The sequence below is a fragment of the Hyperolius riggenbachi genome, chromosome 9 (assembly GCF_040937935.1).
Source record: "Hyperolius riggenbachi isolate aHypRig1 chromosome 9, aHypRig1.pri, whole genome shotgun sequence".
NCBI lineage: Eukaryota > Metazoa > Chordata > Amphibia > Anura > Hyperoliidae > Hyperolius > Hyperolius riggenbachi.
The window spans coordinates 202,925,558-202,943,135 of record NC_090654.1 but is presented as its reverse complement, the minus strand read 5'-3'; the positions used below and the strand labels follow the sequence as shown (position 1 = coordinate 202,943,135).

The 17,578-nt window shown below is 42.5% G+C and overlaps 1 long non-coding RNA gene across 1 annotated transcript in view; it reads right to left on the bottom strand.

Moving 5' to 3' along the window:
• Nucleotides 1-12,054: 12,054 nt before the first annotated feature.
• LOC137531830 (uncharacterized) overlaps nt 12,055-17,578 on the bottom strand; it is a 111,413-nt gene continuing 105,889 nt past the window's right edge. The window contains exon 3 of the long non-coding RNA XR_011023781.1: nt 12,055-12,200. This is a non-coding gene — a long non-coding RNA (uncharacterized lncRNA). The remainder of the gene's footprint in view (nt 12,201-17,578) is intronic.

Genomic DNA, 17,578 nt, shown 5'->3' with positions numbered 1-17,578 from the left:
TCCCTGCTCGCATTTTTGGCAGTGAATTTGCGAAATGTCAGGATTAGCTGTTAGCTAGGTAGCCAATGCATTTTGGCTAACAAGACTCCAGCTCTCATGGTCCAGCTTTCAGCTCTGACCCCCTTCCTGGATAAAAGGATGCAGGCTGGTGCTAGATCTATACATGGAGTGTGCTATGTGCAGGGAATCTCCAGCATGGTCTAGCCTGGGTCAGGCTGGGCAAGCAAGCAGTAAAACACATGACCACTGCTAAAGATGCCAAGTTCATTTAGGTAGTTAGGGCCTTGCCAGTCATGCAGTGTGCTTGGGTGAATGGTTTTATCTTAATTTTATAATACTGACATGTTATCTCTAGTATGTATAATACAAGGTGTTACTCTGTTCCTGTACTGATTGTAAACTTGAAGCACGTAATTTGGGTGTGATTCATAGCCCATAAATTGGACGCTGCCATAGATGCCCATGTTATATTAAAGAGTTACTACAGCTTGTACTTTGGGCACTGGAAGCCCCTGACCCTAGTATCGGTGAGGACAGCAGAACAGCAGTGGTGAATTTTATAGTGGAATTCTATAGTGGTGAAGACAGTGGCAGGGACAGCACAATGATAGCAGTGGAGTTCTGCTACTTTGAAGCAAAAGTCAGTAGCAGTGATGGTAGCAGCGGGGACACTACTTAGTGTCGTAGCAGTGGGGTTAGTGTAAGTTGAAGAACAAAACTAGAGCCCACACTCAGAAGGCTTATTCAAAACTGTATTGTCAGTTATCAGAGCACGACAGAGGCACACGACATGTTCCGGGCGTGGCCTTTCCACACCTGAGGAAGGGCCACTTCCGAAACATGTCGTGTGCCCCTGTCGTGCTCTGATAACTGACAATACAGTTTTGAATAAGCCTTCTGAGTGTGGGCTCTAGTTTTGTTCTTCAGTCTGGTAAAGTGCAGGAGTGGTGTACCTGCAGGGGACGTGCACCGGCACTCAGGTCAAGGGATTCTGACCTGATTATTGGTAGTGTCGGTGTGTGTATTGAACAGAGTTAGTGTGAGTTGTAGGTATGGTGTAGGTTAGTGTTAGGTGTAGATAGGGTGGGTTTGTGTTAGGTATAGATGAGACAGGATAGTGTCATCGGTAGGTTCGTTTTAAGCATAGATGCTGCGAAGGTTAGTGTGAGAACAGGATCAGATAGGCCAATACTTGAATATTGGGAACACCACCAGTATTCTACTATCAATAATAGGTGATAGTAGAATATTTGTGACATTACTGATATTCCACTATCATCAATAACTCTTGACCATATAAGCATGCAACAATTTGAAATGTACGCCTGTAAACTAACTAGAGTGCGATGATTACTGTTTAAAAAAAATCTTATTCTAACATGTTCCTTTCCTTGTCTCAAGATGTAAAGGATGTGTGTGCCCTCCCTGCTTATCACCATTGCGCAGTTTTTACTTCAGCACACAATGAAGATGAAGTATGCACTATTCTCACTATGGACTGTCATGCCAATGAGAGATCAGTAGTGTAAGTCTTTCTACTGTTTAGAGGTAGTAATGTGCTAATGCTAGGCTATTCCAGCGTAGGTTTAATGTCAGATACAGAAAAAATAGTGCTGTTGATAAAAACCGGAACAGCATCAGCCCCTTAAAGGACCACTATCGCGAAAAAAGTAGGCAGTTAAAAAATGTGACAGATGACAGGTTTTGGGCCAGTCCATCTTTTTAAGGGGGATTCTCAGGGCTTTCTTTGTTTTCAACAGCATTTCCTGAACAGCAGTTTAACTGCCAAAATAGCAAGATACCAGCCGGCCTCCCTAATCACTTGCACACTATTATGTCAGTTAGATTTTGCAACTGTTGTTCAGGAAATGCTGTTGAAAACAAAGAAAGCCCTGAGAATCCCCCTTAAAAAGATGGACTGGCCCAAAACCTGTCATTTGTCACATTTTTTAACTGTCTACTTTTTTAGCGATAGTGGTCCTTTAAGATCAAACTGTCAGACTAAATACAACACTTTTATCTTCGCTGGCCCCATCCTCCTCCACTGAGCTGTAATGTAAATATTATGTGGGCATGTTTGGGCTAATCACTAAGATTTAGTCCAGGATGGTGTTACCCTATGTAGATAAAAATGCTGGGCAAAGTTTGACACTTTGATCTTCTACAACACAATGCTGCGCCGCTTAATTACAAATTGACACTGATGCCCTTACAAGTGGGCGTGGCTACAGTGCGTGAGCCAGCCCCACCATCTACTCCTGTGGCTGGGTAGCCTCTGCGGCCCTGTGGATCCGCACCTCTGCCCCATTCTCTGGATCGCCCATGTGTGCCCCCTCCCCACACACACACAATGGAAAAAAGTAAGTGTTGGGGGATATGGGTGATGATTTAGTAATTGGATTCAAAAGAGTTAAAATGGATGCTGGTGGTTTTGGAGATAGTAAATAAGGGGCAGCAACAAGTAATCAAAAGGGGCTTTGACTATTGCCTACACTACAAACATGTATTTTATTTGGCGCTGTCACTGTTGGATATACAGGGAGTGCAGAATTATTAGGCAAATTAGTATTTTGACCACATCATCCTCTTTATGCATGTTGTCTTACTCCAAGCTGTATAGGCTCGAAAGCCTACTACCAATTAAGCATATTAGGTGATGTGCATCTCTGTAATGAGAAGGGGTGTGGTCTAATGACATCAACACCCTATATCAGGTGTGCATAATTATTAGGCAACTTCCTTTCCTTTGGTAAAATGGGTCAAAAGAAGAACTTGACAGGCTCAGAAAAGTAAAAAATAGTGAGATATCTTGCAGAGGGATGCAGCACTCTTAAAACTGCAAAGCTTCTGAAGCGTGATCATCGAACAATCAAGCGTTTCATTCAAAATAGTCAACAGAGTCGCAAGAAGCGTGTGGAAAAACCAAGGCGCAAAATAACTGCCCATGAACTGAGCAAAGTCAAACGTGCAGCTGCCAAGATGCCACTTGCCATCAGTTTGGCCATATTTCAGAGCTGCAACATCACTGGAGTGCCCAAAAGCACAAGGTGTGCAATACTCAGAGACATGGCCAAGGTAAGAAAGGCTGAACGACGACCACCACTGAACAAGACACACAAGCTGAAACGTCAAGACTGGGCCAAGACATATCTCAAGACTGATTTTTTTAAGGTTTTATGGACTGATGAAATGAGAGTGAGTATTGATGGGCCAGATTGATGGGCCCGTGGCTGGATTGGTAAAGGGCAGAGAGCTCCAGTCCGACTCAGACGCCAGCAAGGTGCAGGTGGAGTACTGGTTTGAGCTAGTATCATCAAAGATGAGCTTGTGGGGCCTTTTCGGGTTGAGGATGGAGTCAAGCTCAACTCCCAGTCCTACTGCCAGTTTCTGGAAGACACCTTCTTCAAGCAGTGGTACAGGAAGAAGTCTGCATCCTTCAAGAAAAACATGATTTTCATGCAGGACAATGCTTCATCACACGTGTCCAAGTACTCCACAGCGTGGCTGGCAAGAAAGGGTATAAAAGAAGAATAACTAATGACATGGCCTCCATGTTCACCTGATCTGAACCCCATTGAGAACCTGTGGTCCATCATAAAATGTGAGATTTACAAGGAGGGAAAACAGTACACCTCTCTGAACAGTGTCTGGGAGGCTGTGGTTGCGGAAGCGGGAAAAAAGGGTGCAGGCCGCTAGTGGACAAAAAGGGCGCCGCCATTCATTCTCATAATAAATAACGTTTAATGGGCGCCGAGCAGGAAAAAAGGGCGCAGGACGTTTACAAACGGCGCCAGGAGATTTTTAATGATTTATAAGTGTGCTTGTGGTGATTTACGTTTATAAAATGCACCCGTGCCGAATAACGTTTATAAAAATACTAAACATATTTATCTTATTTAACTAATTAAAACATTATTTAAAGTTTTATCCCTTACTGTTTGTAAAACATTATTATTCACAAAATAAAGCGATCAGTACGTAACGTAAATTGCAAAATATTTTTTGCATCCACAATCAGTAAAACATTATTATCCACATAATAAAGGGGGGTCTTAGGTTTAGGCACCACCAGGGGGGTCTTAGGTTTAGGCACCAACAGGGGGGTCTTAGGTTTAGGCACCAACAGGGGGGTCTTAGGTTTAGGCACCAACAGGGGGGTCTTAGGTTTAGGCACCAACAGGGGGGTCTTAGGTTTAGGCACCGACAGGGGGGTCTTAGGTTTAGGCACCAACAGGGGGGTCTTAGGTTTAGGCACCAACCGGGGGGTCTTAGGTTTAGGCACCAACAGGGGGGTCTTAGGTTTAGACACCAACAGGGGGGTCTTAGGTTTAGGCACCAACAGGGGGGGTCTTAGGTTTAGGCACCAACAGGGGGGTCTTAAGTTTAGGCACCAACAGGGGGGTCTAGGGGTTAGGGGTAGGTACAGGGAGGGTTACTTAGGCACCAACAGGGGGGGTCTTAGGTTTAGGCACCAACAGGGGGGTCTTAGGTTTAGGCACCAACAGGGGGGTCTAGGGGTTAGGGGTAGGTACAGGGAGGGTTACTTAGGCACCACCAGGGGGTCTTAGGTTTAGGCACCAACAGGGGGGTCTAGGGGTTAGGGATAGGTACAGGGAGGGTTCTGTGTAAGAGTAGGCTTAGGTATAGTTTTAGTAAAATTTTAGTAATAATTACTAATGTTTTACAACACTTATTACGAACGTAGTTATATTTATATCATCGTTATAAAGAATATTTTCAGATTTTATTTTAAGAACAAACCGTAAATGAAGGTTATTCACAATAATATAGAATTCTAACAATTAAACATATATTATTTTTTTTTAATAAACATAATTATACGTTTAACTTTAGAAACAGGGAAGATTAACGTTTTCACAATTTCCGATTTCATAAACATTATTTAATGATTTATAATTTTGTTAAACATTATTTGTAAACGAAATATAGCACACTATTTTTATAAACCCTATTAATGATTAATTATTATTTAGAGTTTACACCCCGCACCCTTTTTGTCCGGGCGCCCTTTTTGTACGTACGCGTGGTTGCTGCTGCACGCAATGTTAATGGTGAACAGATCAAACACTGACAGAATCCATGGATGGTAGGCTTTTGAGTGTACTTGCAAAGAAAGGTCAAATATGTATAAAACAGAGGCGCCAAAAGTATAAAAACAAAATCTTAAAAATTTAAAAAAGCTTTGGAGGCAGTGGTGGACTTACCTCCTGTAAGCAGACCCAAGAGGCTGTATTTATTCAACAAAGTATTTATTGGGTATACTCCAGGGGGATTTCGCAACGCGTTTCACAGGCTTTGCACCCGCTTCCTCAGGCAATACACAATAGGAGCATACATCAGCAATTGATCCGGGACACGCTTGGCGCCTGAGGAAGCGGGTGCAAAGCCTGTGAAACGCGTTGCGAAATCCCCCTGGAGTATACCCAATAAATACTTTGTTGAATAAATACAGCCTCTTGGGTCTGCTTACAGGAGGTAAGTCCACCACTGCCTCCAAAGCTTTTTTAAATTTTTAAGATTTTGTTTTTATACTTTTGGCGCCTCTGTTTTATACATATTTGATCATATATATCCACCCTTGGTGGAGGGGGATACCCCCTTTTTCCTACTGTCTACAGAAAGCGACTTCTTAAATCCTGAGTGAGGACAGGAAAATCTCCTCACCTGCCTATACAGTGGTTGCCTGGAGGTAACCCTGGTTTGTGAGTATAAATTTATACTCTTTTCATACTTCACTTGTTTTAACATATTACACTATTGGGCTCTCGGTTTCTCTTTTTACATATTGCAAAGAAAGGTGGCTATATTGGTCACTGATTTGTTTATGTTTTGTTTTTGAATGTCAGAAATGTATATTTGTGAATGTTGAGATGTTATATTGGTTTCACTGGTAAAAATAAATAATTGAAATGGGTATATATTTGTTTTTGTTAAGTTGCCTAATAATTATGCACAGTAATAGTCACCTGCACACACAGATATCCCCCTAAAATAGCTAAAACTAAAAACAAACTTTCAAAAATATTCAGCTTTGATATTAATGAGTTTTTTGGGTTCACTGAGAACATGGTTGTTGTTCAATAATAAAATTATTCCTCAAAAATACCACTTGCCTAATAATTCTGCACTCCCTGTATATGTGCAATACAAGTGAAGGACATGTTCTCATACTGGGACTCAGACAGCAACAGAAACCCCAAAAAGACTTGAATCCCCATCCACACTACCAAAAACTAAAATAAAAAAAATATATAATTTGTCTTAAAACACCCATTTCTTTGCACGCCATGCCTGTTTTCAGCAGACATTAAACATGAAACCCTGCACAATGCTGGTTTTGCAATGGTGTAGCAAAACATTGACCTTACAATCACCCAAGCATTTGTAACCTGAAAAAAAGAATGTATGGTCGTATTAAAAGACTGTACATCAAACCTAGGAATATCTGCAAAAGCAAAAAAACCTCCCATCACTTGAATAATTAAATCCGAAGCAGAAGCCTTAAGCCATCGTGCTTTCTTTCATGCAGATCCTGACCCCGATTGAGGCAGGTGCTGACTGCCGAATGAACCCAGAACATGCCTCCATTTCTACCAAATTCACTGTCTGTTAATCACACTTTAGCTGGCTTGACTCTCTGAAGCACAGACATCAGTGACGTATGTCTCCCACCTCAGCCTCCCTCCTCCTCCTCTATTAGCTGCACATTAATGTGAACAGTCACCTTGAGCTAGTGACGCAGTGTCAGGCATCCATCTCAGAGATTTGCAGCCTGGCTGCCTGTATGTGCATAGCTGACATGTCACTGGAACACAAGACAAGCAAGGTCCTACGTCTGACAAATATTTATAGATCTCTAGTACATGCTATGAGCAATCTCTTTTCTTTAAGTACTGCATTCTATTCCGAGTGATATAGCAGAAGTAGAGAATTTAGGTAATAGTTATGTTATTTTTTCTTTGCAGGCATTAAAATGTCTCGTAAATGGTTCGGTTATATTTTTTCCCACCCACTTGGCAGGTAAGGCTCGGTAAATATGCAATTTGAGGTTATTTATTTCAATTTCTGGCATCTGCTACAAGAAATAAAATTCAGCAGATTGGTAAACCAGAAGAAGACACTGTATTACAATTCTCCAATTTTGCTTGACAAGTCACGAGGCCCTCCTCGGTGTCTCCCATGGGCATATTTCATTTTGACACTGGTAGAATTGTCAGGAATAGCATTCTCAATACTCTGGTGTATCACCGCTCTCCGTTTCGGCTTTACCGCCCCATCAACTGGCTAGACCTGACTGATTCAGGTAAATATCCTTCCTAACACGCAACCTGCTCTCAAATTAACCACTTCCTGATCTCTATTGCTAACCTCCCTCCAACATTTATCCTTTCCTGATGACTGATGTAGGCATCAGGAACTTATTTTAATCCCTTTCTCTGACACCCAACTCTAACCTTTCCCCCCTGTTAACACCTTCTTAATGCTTTGCCCTAACCTGGCCATAGTGTTAACCCCTTTTTTAAAAGCTAACTCTAACCTTCTCCGTAACATTAACTTCTTCTTGGCATTTAACTCTAACCTACCCCTTTCCTCCATGTTAACACGTTCTGATAACTGATCCTAACTTCCTCCCTAACAGTAACTTCTTCTTGGCATTTAACTATAATGTCCCCTCACTAATGCCTATTTCTAAGTGTCAAGTGAATCTTCATAGGGGTTGTACCTAATGTTTGTAGACAGAAGTGCAGGGTACTGGAGAGTCCAGCTTCTGTCTCTTCTCCTTGTAATGACTAGTGACGAAAGCCCATGCTCCCATTAATATTAAGGGCTGTTTTTTTTTGGGTTGTTTTTTTTTTGTTTGTTTCTTGAGGGGGCACCTGTCTTTGGCCACATGTCTGCCTGTGGGCTTTGAATGTAATTTGGTGCAGATAACCTTGTTGGATGCAGACAGTATATCCATTCCTAAACTGAGAAGTCTTTGAATAATCTCTTTTTCAGCAGAAGAAGAAGAGGGGATAAAGATTGAGGGCATCTTTTATAGGGGAGCTGTACATTCAAAAGAGTACTACTGTATATACTCGCATATAAGCCGACTCGCGTTTAAGCCGTGGTACCCATTTTCTCCCCAGGAACCAGGAAAAAGTGATTGACTCGTGTATAAGCCTCCTCCCTAGTATAGCCCCCTCCACAGTAGCCAGATGTGCCCCCAGTACAAGTCATTCCTTCTCTCCATAGCCAGATATGCCCCAAGGATGATACAGCTGTTGCTTTAAGATGCCATGAAACGCTTGAAGTGGACCCAAATTAAAAATACAAGATTTCAGAAATAAAATCTATTTTCTAAATTATATTAATAAATAGCAGCCTTTTTTCAGCTGCATGATGACAAATATAAAATATTTTACGTTTATTGAAGGAACCCCTCCCTTCCTTTCATATTGCCGGGACAGAATCCGGCAAACTGGTGGAATAGAAGGTGTCCAGTAATGGAGGATTTGCTAATGGCTGCCACCTGTATAACTCTAGTTATGAAAAAAGAAGAGTGAAAAGCATGCACTGAAATGCTCATAGGCTTGAAGGAGTGTTTATTTAACTTCTTATGTGTCAGAGTGGTGCAACTAAATATTTTGAATTAAAAAATTGTTTGGTTTGGGTCCGCTTTATGATGAACTTCAGATTCCTGCTTTGTGGAGTTACCTTTAAAGACATATGATCTGCATTTCTGCTGTATAACTATTTTGGCCAAATAAACTCCTTAATGTGTGAACATGTCTATCAATTCTATCTCCTTTTCTGCTGCTGTGACAAATGTCAAGTTATCACAGGTTCTGTGATATGATGCCGAACAGAGGTATGGTGCTGTTGCCCATAGCAACCAACAAATATTTATTACACTTTCTGTGCCTGTTCTCATAATGCAAAAAAAAACCAGTTACATTAATTGGCTTTCCCCTAAAATTGGCCCTAGAATGTGATGGACATATGACTGAGGGGCAGTTAAGTGAAAAGCAGGACCATTTCTAGCCTTTTTGCCACTCCAGGCAAGAAGTCCCATCTCATGCCGCCCGACCCTCCTTCCCCCAAAGAAATAAGCCATGCACACACCAAAGAAAATATGAACCATGTGGTGTATAAGGTGGATGCTTAATACAAGGAGTCCCCGAGATACAAAGCAAGGGGACAGAAGGAGGCACAGGGATACAAAAGAAAGCACAAAGGGGGACAGCAGGAGTCACAGGAGGACAGAAGATGGCAGAGGGGGACTGAAGGAGGCACAAAGAGGCACAGAAGGAGGCATAGGGGGAAAGAGGTGGCACAGGGGAATAGAGATGGAGCAGGGGGACTGAAGAAGGCACATGGAGACAGAAGGAGGCACGGGGGATATAAGGAGTTACAAGAAGACACAGGGGAGAGAGATGGACAGAAGGAGGCACACAGGGATACAAAAGGAAGCACAAAGGGGGACAGAAGGAGGCACAAAGGGGGCAGAAGGAGGCACAAAGAAGGACAGAGGGAGGCACAAAGGGGGGCAGAAGGATACATGGGGGGGCGGGGAGAGGTCCACAGAGGGATATAGTGGCGGCTGCCTGCAACTTACACCATCTGGACCTTGTGATGTCTGCTCACCAGGGACCTGCACAGCTGCTGCTCCTCAGGACACAGAACTTCCTGCTGCTTTACACACGCAGCAGAAGCAGGTAACAAAACACCCATGGGGTGGGGCTTTGTTCAGGAGGTGTGACTTAATCCAGTTGCATGGCGCCCCCTGGGACCAATGGCACTCCAGACAATGGCCTGGTATGCCTATGCCTAAAAATGCCCCTGATTACAAGACTACAGTATATACTCTGTACAACGCTCTGGAATATGTTGGCGCTAAATCAATACTAAAAAATTACTAAATAATTATAAAAATACTATCAGGAGACAATTAATTTCTGCTTCCTTATGACTAACTCTAACCTCCCCTAACATAAGGTTATTCCTGATTCCTAACTCTGTACTTCCCCCTCCCCCCCCTCCCCCCCCCACACAAACACACACACACACACACACACACACACACACACACACACACACACACACACACGTTTTGTGACCTAGTCTGTGCCTTAAGCAAGATACAAGCTACATCCCCTTCTCCATGGACACTCTATGGGGCAGAAAGGAAGTAGGCCAGACAGGATATTCCTGATTCTGGGAGTTAAAATAGCAACAGCCTTCAATACAGTACAGGAGACACTGGAATGCTGGAATACCCCTCAGAGGTTCCTGAAAAGTTGGGATACATTGTGGATACACTGGAAAACTGGAAAACACTATGTTGTGCCCTGCAGACTGCTTTAAACCAAAATTGCATGCGCAAAGAGCTTGCAGTATTCCTCTTTGCTTGCTAAAGGGCACCCCAGCCCTTTGCTTGGTCTGCCCATGCCCAGAAACAGATTTATATCCTAACTACTGACCTTAGCCCTTTTAAAAACGGGCTCAGTATGTTTTTACTTTGACGCCCGTCACGTGCGTGAGCGTGATGCGCAAGCCCGCCAGCCACGCACACGGACGCGCACGCCCGCATGCATGCCGTGCGCACACATGCCGGCCCCTTCTGGCCACGTCCTCCCCCTGCTCTCGAGAGTTTCTCTGCGTCTGTCCCTGAACATGCGCAGTGCTAAAAAGCACTGACACACGGACGGATGCAGGGACACTTGCATTTTATTGTATAGGATGTAAACTATTTCCTAATGCCTCATCCTAACCTCCTAACAGCACTCAACAATTCTAAACACCCTCTACTTTAATCCCTAGTACCAACTCCCTCAATTGACACTTCAAAAATGTATTTATTTCTTAAAACTGTATGATTTGGGTGCCACACTCAGCTATTGTACAGTCAACTACAAACTGTAAATTGAACACTGTGTTCAGCTATATGATAGCTGGCCTGAATGCAGAGTCTATGGTAATTTCAACTTTGTACCTGATAGTCCATATTACCGGTATATGTATGGCACCATCGACCTGCTAACAGGCACTGGCTCTATGGCAAAAGGTCTAATTCCATGTTTTGTAAATGGTCTTTGCCTGTTTCCGTCAAAATAAAGAGCAGCAAGTGACTGAGGAAGCTCTGAAGGGTGACCTCTGGTGTAGCCTCCTCTAAGCCGCAACACAGTCATTTATCCATAAGGAGTCTAATGGATCCGTGTGTGGTCGCATTTGAACAGAACATTCAGCTTCATTAAAATGACAGCGTTTTTCATGCTTTTAAAGCAGAAGCTGTTGTTGTCATGGCTTCCATTTCCAGGTAAGATAAAGGGGATTAGCGATTCTAGCGAATTGCTAAAGGGGATTTTTCACAATTAATTTTGTGAATAGGAAAATCATAGCGAAATGAGTAAAACAATATTCATCTATTTGACTCCTCACCAATCATATCACCCGTTTGTTTTTGGCAATAGGCATGGTGCTTCGTATTGTTCCCTCCAATATCATTACCAACCAAAAAAGGCTGAAATTAAAAAAAAAATCTGAAGAACATGACTTATTGCTCCCCTCAGTTGTTTTGCTTTGACCTTGAGTAGTTAGCAGCCTAAAGGGAATCTCTATATCCCATGCTGATGTCTGTTTGCAAAGCATTTTGGCATGTGCTTCTGCAAGTGTAGGTAGGTACACTGGCTATAAAAACATTTCATTTACAATCTGTACAATCCTCTAATCTCCACAAACTGCCTGGTGAGCCCATCTGTTTCTAACAATTTAAGAAAATCCTTTAACTTGTGTGGACTCTAAAGCCCATACCCTCCAGGGAAACATTTATCCTAACCTAAAAAACAGCGGAAAGTCCATTACAATGAATTTTCATCAGCATTGCTTCAATCAATCTATAGACAGTGGTAGTGATGGAGCAGAACAAGTTAGAACTCTTAACTGAAGAAAAACATGCAAAGATATATCAGAATCAGAATCATTTATTTCATGGGATGGATGGAGCAGGCATCCAGCAACACCAAAGGTTTCCCAATCAGTGTAGTGTCCTTCCTCAGTGGTAGCAGCGGTGGACTCCACAAGGCCTGTATCTGCACAGACAACGGACCCAGGCAACGGCAATGTGCATAAACCTCCAGGTCCCGGATGCCCCACGACCCGCACCAGCTTCCCAGGCTACACCGGGCCACACTGCACACCTTCAGGGGGGGAAACAAGGTGAATTGGTAAGGAAAAGGGAAGAAAAACAAGAAAAAGTCAGAATCCTGTGGCCATGGCTGCCAATTGAGGCGCCATCTACATCATCTACATGTATCTATATCATACACCACTATCAGGTCATCCAGATTACTTAGAACAGAGAGGAACACAGAGAGAATATAGGAAATTACAATACCATAGAGAACTTCACATCATTCTACAAAACAGTGACATCTTGTGGTTGCTTTATTATACTGCAGTTTAAAGTAATTCCGTTGACACTGCCAATTTCCAAAACTAAAGGTGCCCATTAATGATGCGATATTTTCATCACATGCAATCATTCGATTAGATTTGCAGGATCAAAAGTAATCGGAAGGTGATTTTCGATTGTACGCATAAACCATATTTTTCAGATATGATCACAAAATCCAACTTTCTGATCGACAAAATATCCTATTCCAATAGACCGTACAATGATTTTACATTAATTTTCTCCACACAATGTGGTTTTCTGTACAATTCAATTCTAAAAATCTGATTGAAGGGTCGCATCTGAGGAAAATATTGTACCATTAATGGGCACCTTAACCTCCTTAGGGGTACGCCCAACACTGTGTCGTCATGCCGCTCGCTAGCCTCAGGAGTCCCCCAGTTTAAAACTAATAGATCGCATGCCTGCAAAAGGTTTAGCTAGCACTAGACTAGCTAGTATTGGTGACCAGCAACCCCCCGATCGCTTCTGATCCCCCCGATCCAGCCGCTTATACAATACCCAGCCTGGCTCCAGCGATCGGCGCAGCCTCCCCGCACAGCTCCAGTCTTTCTATGGGGAGGATCAAGTCTGCGCATGACGTCATGTACAATCCTCCCCATTGTGAAGACCGGAGCTGTGTAGGGAGGCTGCGCCGATCGCTGGAGCCAGGCTGGGTAATGTATAAGCGTCTGGATCGGGGGGGATCAGAAGCGATCGGGGGGTGCTGGCCACCAATACTTGCTAGCTAGCTAAACCTCTTGTAGGCATGCGATCTATAAGTTTTATACTGGGGGACTCCTGAGGCTGCAAAACCTCCTGAGCGGCGTAACACTCAGGAGGTTAACAGATTTTTTTCTTTTTATTTTTCAGAAGACCAGACATTAGATTCAATATAAAGAGAGAGACTAATACAAATGTATCGAAACTGGCATTCCCTGGAAAAATGGTGTCTCTCTTTGTGATCAGTACCGTGTTGCAAAACAGCAAAATGGGGGGTGGGGATGCACAGGCTGCATCAATGCGCAGACAAGATTTTGGACAGCTTTCTAGTGCATTGCAAAATAAAAAGGCAACAGCTGCAGCATTCACATAAATATTAAACAAGATTTCTGCTGATTGTGTTCAATATCTAATAGTGGAAAGTGATAGAACAGAAAAACGATTGATATGCTGGGAATATTGTTTACCTGATCTGCCACGAATGTAATAGTGTGTGGGTACCTTTACTCAGACTGTACTTTTTACAACCATGACAACAGTACTCTTGCCCATTTTGCTGTTGTGGAATTAGCTGCACAGCAGAGAAACAGCTATTGTTAAACATTTCCGGTACATACACACTTTACCGATTCAACCTGCCATTTTTTGTTAGAATGGCTGTGTTGTTTTATATGCACATAAAAACAATATAAACAAGCTGAAAAATGTTTTCTATTCATCATTAATGATTGTGGTATCCAGAGTTGCGCTGGAGTTTTCTCAACAATAGTGGGATTTCCTTTTATGGAACCTAATTAATCCTCAGTTTACCATGTGTAAACCTATATAATTACCAGATTGTGTTGCAGAATCCATAAGCTGCATTACTTGCATGAAAAAATACTCATAATGTGCACCTATTACAGCTGTCATAACAATCCCAACCACCTAATTTCTATAGTGTCCCATAGAGCAGATCATGCTGTATAAAGCCAGTATCCATGTCTAGCTATGTTTAGCTGTATCAAGGCTCTTAAAGACTTCAATTCATCAAGGGTAGTTTGGTAAAAAAAAATGTAGGTTAGTAAAATACCGAATTCGGTATGTAACTCAGCATTTCTTTTTCACCGTAAATGATTTACTGCAAAAAACACACTAGCACAAAATGTTACCAGAACAGCTTTCAAATAGTTAAACACAACACTTTCTTTTTCAGTGGAAATCTTCCTGTTGCATTTAAAGAGGGAATAAAATTATCTTTTGTTTACATTCCTTTGTCAGCTACAATTAGAATACAGACACCAGCTGTTGAAACTGAGCTCCACACATTGTAGAAGCAGAGAGACTTGAGAAGTGATTACTGGATACAATATACTGGAATCCCTGTTGATTTACCGCATTAAGATCACAATTGTTTCTATGTCGTAAAATTAGCTAATGGATTCTTGATTACGGTTGAAAATGACTTGAAACATTATTAATATATCTCAATGTCCTATTATACAGTGGGTTGCAAAAGTATTCGGCCCCCTTGAAGTTTTCCACATTTTGTCACATTACTGCCACAAACATGCATCAATTTTATTGGAATTCCACGTGAAAGACCAATACAAAGTGGTGTACACATGAGAAGTGGATCGAAAATCATACATGATTCCAAACACTTTTTATAAATAAATAACTGCAAAGTGGGGTGTGCGTAATTATTCGGCCCCCTGAGTCAATACTTTGTAGAACCACCTTTTGCTGCAGTTACAGCTGCCAGTCTTTTAGGGCAGTGTTTCTCAACATTTTATTGGTATGTACCCCTTTTAAAACCCAGTGATCACCAAGTACCCCCTAGCATAGTAAAAATTATCACAAGTACCCCTTGACAAATATATATTTGATTGTAGTACATGATAATTGGTTCTAAACAATTTCCAAGCATTTACTATTGCTTTTAGCTAGAATGTTAACTTGGTGTTGTTTAAATAAGATTTATCATTTTCTAAATCTCTAAATTTGTTATTCTTGGTTAAGTATATCAAGCCCGAGTACCCCCTGGAACCATTAGAAGTACCCCCCGGGGTACGCGTACCACACGTTGAGAACCTAGGTTTTAGGGTATGTCTCTACCAGCTTTGAACATCTAGAGACTGAAATCCTTGCCAATTCTTCTTTGCAAAACAGCTCCAGCTCAGTCAGATTAGATGGACAGCGTTTGTGAACAGCAGTTTTCAGATCTTGCCACAGATTCTCAATTGTATTTAGATCTGGACTTTGACTGGGCCATTCTAACACATAGATATGTTTTGTTTTAAACCTTTCCATTGTTGCCCTGGCTTTATGTTTAGGGTCATTGTCCTGCTGGAAGGTGAACCTCCGCCCCCGTCTCAAGTCTTTTGCAGTCTCCAAGAGGTTTTCTTCCAAGTTTGCCCTGTATTTGGCTCCATCCATCTTTCCATCAACTCTGACCAGCTTCCCTGTCCCTGCTGAAGAGATGCACCCCCGAGCATGATGCTGCCACCACCATATTTGACAGTGGGGATGGTGTGTTCAGAGTGATATGCAGTGTTAGTTTTCCGCCACACATAGCGTTTTGCATTTTGGCCAAAAAGTTCCATTTTGGTCTCATCTGACCAGAGCACCTTCTTCCACATGGTTGCTGTGTCCCCCACATGGCTTGTAGCAAACTGCAAACGGGAATTCTTATGCTTCCTGTTAACAATGCCTTTCTTCTTGCCACTCTTTCATAAAGGCCAACTTTGTACAGTGCATGACTAATAGTTGTCCTATGGACAGAGTCTCCCACCTGAGCTGTAGATCTCTGCAGCTCGTCCAGAGTCACCATGGGCCTCTTGACTGCATTTCTGATCAGTGCTCTCCTTGTTCGGCCTGTGAGTTTAGGTGGATGGCCTTGTCTTGGTAGGTGTACAGTTGTGCCATACTCCTTCCATTTCTGAATGATCGCTTGAACAGTGCTCCGTGGGATGTTCAAGGCTTTGGAAATCTTTTTGTAGCCTAAGCCTGCTATAAATGTCTTAATAACTTGATCCTTGACCTGTCTTGTGTGTTCTTTGGACTTCACGGTGTTGTTGCTCCCAATATTCTCTTAGACAACCTCTGAGGCCCTCACAGAGCAGCTGTATTTGTACTGACATTAGATTACACACAGGTGCACTCTATTTAGTCATTAGCACTCATCAGGCAATATCTATAGGCAACTGACTGCACTCAGATCAAAGGGGGCCGAATAATTATGCACACACCACTTTGCAGTTATTTATTTGTAAAAAATGTTTGGAATCATGTATGATTTTCATTCCACTTCTCACGTGTACACTACTTTGTGTTGGTCTTTCATGTGGAATTCCAATAAAATTGATTCATGTTTGTGGCAGTAATATGACAAAATGTGGAAAACTTCAAGGGAGCTGAATACTTTTGCAACCCACTGTATATATATTCATCCTGTATCTATTATAAAAATATAAAATAAAGAATCTAAAAAAAAAACATTATAATATATAGATATAGCAGCTATGCAGTAAAATGCAATGGCAGCTTTCAGAGCAAATAAACTGTATTTTCTGCTCTGTCATTCTGAACTCCCAACCACCAGTGCATCAGATCAGATGGGGGTGAGAAGCAGGGGTGTGTGGCCTTGTCTATTGGCTGTTTGGTTCTCCCTATTGGCTGTGTGGCTCTCCCTATTGGCTGTCTGCTACATTTGTCAGCTTCACTGCATGGAGATTGTAACATACCAACTGGTCAAAACTGGAGATAAATACTAAACACTTTTACTTGATTAACCAAATGTTTTAATTTTCATGTTTGTGAATTGACATTTCCTGACATGTGTTGAGGTATTTACCGCACAAATCAGTAATTTACCTCACTATATTTGATAATTTTACTTTTCTGTGCGGTAATAGGTTTAGTGAATTGAAATTAAGCAAGGTGATTGGTAAAATCAGCTGTTTTCTGCATTACCGAATGCGGTAATGTTTAGTGAATTGAAGCCTTAAAGAGAATCCGAGGTGGGGTTCTAACAATGATATCTGCACACAGAGGCTGGGTCTGCTTATATTGCCCAGCCTCTGTTGCTATCTCAATCCCCCTAAGTTCCTAATGCGCTCTGCTTTGCCCTCATAAATCACAGCCGCGCTGTTGACACGCAGCGGGCTGTGTTTACTGCTGTACTGTCACTCTCGCCGCTCCCCCTGCCTCCTGCATAGCTCCGGTCCCCGCCCGCGTCCCTTCCCTCCAATCAGCAGGGAGGGAAGGGACGCGGGTGGGGACCGGAGCTATGCAGGAGGCGGTGGAGCGGCGAGAGTGACACTACATAGGTAAACACAGCTCGCTGCGACACGCTGCGTGTCGATAGCGCGGCTGTGATTTATGGGGGCATAGCAGAGCGCAGGGGGAACTTAGGGGGGA